Source organism: Magnolia sinica, chromosome 7 (genome assembly GCF_029962835.1).
Source record: "Magnolia sinica isolate HGM2019 chromosome 7, MsV1, whole genome shotgun sequence".
In the NCBI taxonomy this organism is placed as follows: domain Eukaryota; kingdom Viridiplantae; phylum Streptophyta; class Magnoliopsida; order Magnoliales; family Magnoliaceae; genus Magnolia; species Magnolia sinica.
In genome coordinates, this window is record NC_080579.1 from 52726909 (window position 1) to 52732232 (window position 5324).

The following is a 5324-nucleotide window of genomic DNA, read 5'->3' on the forward strand; positions in this document are numbered from 1 at the left end:
ATGGCTGATCCATTTGTCAGATCGCGCCAAGAATACAGTCCTGACATAGATCCTTTGTCAGGGAACTTACCCTACGATGTATGTGAGTTGTGGACCTCCTTATGGGCCCTCTTTGTCAAAAACAGTCGCCCTTTGGATACAAACCAGGTATACCATGGCCCTAGGGCCATTTGCATCGCTTTTGACCCTATAGAAGGCCCTTAAACCCACCTCTCTCTCTCTCACTCTCTCTCCCATACAAATTTCTCCAAACCCTAGGAGAGAGGAGAGAAAAAGAGAGAAAAGAGTGAGGAGAAGAGAGTGAGATTGGGAGATGATTGCTGGGATTCACTCCCACTACTCCATGTACTAAATCACCTCCCCACCATCGCTACACGAGCTGTTCCAATTTCAATTTGGGTAAGAAATCCAAACCCTAATCATGTTTTAGGAATCTGAATAGAGGAATCAATGAAATAGCTAACCCATTTTGTGATTTAGGTATCGTTGTTTTGTATACGAGAACGTAGGATTCGAATCGACTTCGAAACGAGTTATCTGACGAAAAGGTGGGGAATATAAACGTTTAGGTTATGGTTTTCAAGGCATTCAATGTCAGCAATGATTTATATCTAACTTGATTGCTGTCATATGATATTAGTTACGACGTTTTCAATAAATTATATGTGTGTGTGAACTATGTTGAATATAGATGCATTCCATGTGTTTGTTGAAATGCTTGAATGAACGTGAAATCCTGATTTATGCTTGATATGATTTCTAATGAAAGATCTATGTATGTTACATGCTTTATGACAAATGTTGTGTTATGAATTGCTATGTCACATGTTGTAACTAATTTAGTCTATGTATTTATTGAGTTATAGTCTAAGTGTTTGATAAAATTTCTGAATGAGAATCTGTTTATGGATTGTATTTATTAAGTGTATTATGATAAGATTCTTGATTTCCTTAATCAAATGAATAGCACTTTCATGGAATCATATCGCCACTTCTCGGTTTATGGATGAAATGCATATGTATGACAACATGTTTAATGTGTTTGATAAAATGCTCAAATGAGAATTATGTTTGAATTGTTTGTTAAATGTTGTTATGATTAACATATGTGACTACTTATTGTATTTCAGTATGATTGGGACTATGCCATAGTTCAGGCAATCGGTAACAATCCATTATAGGTGGCTGAATTAGTCTGGCCACATTGGGTAATTCGACGGATCTGGGTCGCACGATGATTGTTGATAGTGATTAGGCCACACGAGGTGCTTATGCACTCCAGGTCGATTATATTAGCGTGTGGCTGTACCAATCGAACTTTCCTAACAAACCGATTGGCCTATTATATGTTCACCATGTATGAACGCCACTACTTGAATCTAAGGGACCATTTACCAATGTAAAGACCCATTTCAACCATGGTACCTCGATCCGCCAAGACTCATGAGCTGGGCATGGTAGTATGGGACACCGTGGTTGAGCGGTCGGCATACGCTGGGGTGACGAGCCTCCCTGTAGTGACTAGTGAGCAACCCAAACTCGTGAGCCGAATATGGTGGTATGAGACACTGTATTCGAACTGTCAGCCTACACCAGCGTAGCCTGGCTGCAGTCCCAGCATGGGTTGGGGTGAGCCGTCTAATCCGAACCCCCTTTGAAAATAGCACTCTAGTTGTTAGGGCGTTGGTGGAGTGACCTTGAGTATAAACTCATGAACTTGCCTATCCACTGCTTTTAACCGGAAGTGATGACCCCACAACTTGCCTATCGTATGCGCTTAACTAGGATTGATGACCCTAGATGGATCATTGTTTAGGTAAATGATATAAAGAGAGGTACCTTAGCTTTCCGAATCTGCTGTATGAATAAGCCTAATAAATTATTTAGCTAACATGACCATACACCGTATTGCATATGCTTTGGCGAGGAATCACACGTTCAGAGAGTTTTCCATGCGGGATCATGAGATGAAGTCATTGTGGGAGTGCAGGCGAGGGTATGCATCATTACAGCATACCATTCCTGCATTAATAAGAGTACTTAGGAAATGATTGCTATATTGTTTTATCATTACTGCTTGACTGAATTGATAACATGTTAACCTTTGCTTTATAGTTCCACTGAATTAGCTAGTCATTCCCACTTGGGGCGATGTTTTAAAACACCACCCAGACACTGGTTTAGATGTAAGTGACGATGAAGTCTATACGACAGGGTTAGACTTTGTAGACCTGGAGGAAGAATTCTCCTACGTTTAACCCTTAGGCAGGTCTAAGTAGACTTCATGTCGATTTGACATGATTACAGGGACTTATGGATTAGTTGAATGCTTGACATTTTGATATTTTGTCTATTTTGAAATGATACATGTATATATATATTAAGCCTGGTTACATACTCATACTCTGGAGTTTATAAACTACTTTTATATTTAGATACTTGTGCTTCAGACTTTCGTTACTTAATTACATAATCTCTGGAGTATGATATGTCATTTTAGTATAATCACACTCATGTTTAGCTCATTCATATGGACAAAATCTGAACATCATCATCCATGTTGCATAAGTGATGCACCAGACCTCGGGAGTTGAGCTTTGCTCGACCCTTGATTTTTGGGGTGTTACAAGATGGTATTAGATCATGATTTAAATTAAACTGGACCTGGTTTATAGGTAACACGATGCACTCTAATGCATTCTGACTTAGGAAGGGGGCGATGAAATCTAGAAACGATTGTAGGTTCCCAAGTTTCACCGATGGGGGAAATTGACCATTGTAATGTAGCTTGTACGCGTTCGAGATCATGTGAGATGATCTCGATTCCTTCCTAGGCTGTCAAACAACAGGTTTAAGCTATTAATAGGCAAATCCCAAACTTGAAACATGCCAAAAGGCGTGAATATGTGCAAAATGGACTGAGAAAATACATCACACGGATGTAGGGGCCCAAAGCCCAAATTTTGGTGAGACCGGGGGGCTCCCCAGCATATTTTTGGCACCCCGGGAGGGGGTGGCTACCGCCCTAGGTAGGGTCATCGCCCACAGTCTAGAGGACTGCGGCAGCACTACCCTAACAGCGGCGCGCCACACCCATCTCCAGCGGGTCCGCGGTTTCGGCCCGTCACCCTCACCCACATGTGTGGGGCCTCGTTTTCCTATGGGGCCACTCCATTTCTTCCCCTTTGCTTCATTCCTCCCCATTTCAAGCTTCCAAGCCCTCCACACCCCTCCAAAATTTGATTTTTTTCTCAAATCTCCCTCCCATACGCCCCAAACTTCTTCTTCTTCTACATTTCACTCCCACCTTCACCATTTTTCTTAAACCCATCTTATACAACTCCCCATCTTCCTATTTCCCACCTATTGGAGCATAAAAGTTCTCTTTTATGTCTTATAATCTCCAAAACCCTCAAACCCATCTTATACAACTCCCCATCTTCCCTATTCCTACCCATTTGAGCACAAAACCCACATTTTTGTGTCCCATAACCTTCACAACCTCCACATGTTGGGACATTTAGAGTTTTGGACCTAAAGTAGGTATTCCTAGATTTTGAAAGATCTGACAGTATAGGAAATCCAATAAATTAATAACGTGAACCCTAGGACCTCCTTAGCTGGTATGGGCATATGTAAAGTGCTCAAGCACAGCTAAATTCAAGTTTGGGCAACTCAATTCCAATCAAAAAACTTTTGACTCTAAGAGATAAAACAATTTCTTGTATTAGAAATGGTATGAAATCATCTAGCATATGAGCGTAGGCTTTGGATTGCAACTATTGGATTACCGCTACTCATAAGTTAAGACTAGGCTACTGGTTATACTAAGGAATGTAAATGACTGAATATGCTAAGATAATTAAAAGATAGACTTAGTTAGTTGGCTTTATTAGGTTAGAGTGAGACCTCATTCCTTCGTTTAATCCCCATAATACTTATAGGCTTCTTTAATAACTCTTAAGAATGTTATTTTGATTAGAAACTATTCACACTCAGAGAAAACTTATATATCCCTCGGATTGAACGTTATGTCAAATCAACACACCCCTTAGAATTGCCTTCTCAAGAACTTATTATAATCGGGGACACGGAGTAGAGAAACTATATATAAGCGAAGTATTCACGGTTTGAATCGAGTTCTCAATCCAGGTAGTTACCAATGAACTCAATGCTCTGATCAAGTAGAAGATCGAGATCAACTAGGATTAAGAACTGATACAAAAAATTTTCTGTCATAGCTAGGCAAAAGGTCTATGTATCTGGCTTAGACCCACTACACAACCTTCCTTCCGTGTTAGCCCGACCACTTACAACCAAAATTTTATTACTTTGCCTTTGAAAAATGTTAAGAACATATAGCCAATAGGAATTTTTTTTTGTAGGCCCAAGAAATTTCTCAAATGGGCAACAGATAGTTAGGAATTAAGTCTCGAATCACAGACCATTCTAGCATACATATTGTGCATATGAACTTAGAAACATAGTCTGCCCATTAACTTATTTTGTCTAAATTCTTTATGTACTAATAATGTATAGATTATCTTACGGTATTAAACCGGACATGATTAAAGAAGATAAGTCGGGACCATAGTAAAAGTCCTTCTTTAGTAGAATTAGACAACTTGCTACAAACTCACACCTGTCCTTGAAATCAACCACAACACCCATCATTTTTAGCTCCTTTCTATGACCATAGGTACCAATGCTATAGTACACATCATCAATGAAAGGAAAACCAATGTATTAAGAGATTGTTTCCCATTTCATGTCAAGGATAGGTCCTACATTACACCTTCTTTCGACATACGGATCGGGACATAAATTCTTGAGCCTTGAGAGTAGAAATAATTTTAAGGGGGGTAGAACATTTTAAGCTTAATCTAGTTAAATCGGTTTATACATCCATTTGATCAAAGTGGCACAACGGAAGGGTGGTGGGCCCCTGCCCCACTGGCCCATGATCGAAGGAAATTGATCTAAGCTGTACATAAGGATAAGTCACTACATAGGATCTGAATCTTCCTTAGAATGTCAATAATGAAGTCAACGAAAGAAAGCAATTAGGGTTCAAGTGTTAGACCAATTCATATTAAAGAATAGGCCTAACAATGGGTACAAGCTAAATTATAATAGTTGAGGTCATTGTATCCACAAATGTGCTCATTGAATACGAAACCAATAGAAGCCTTAGCCAATTTCGGGGATAAAATTATTTTTTTAGGGGGGTTGATTGTAACATCGCGGATTTTTGCTAACTTAGATAGAAGTCCTCAGTCAATGAGTCTATCATAACACCTTATCGACTTCTCAAAACTCAAATC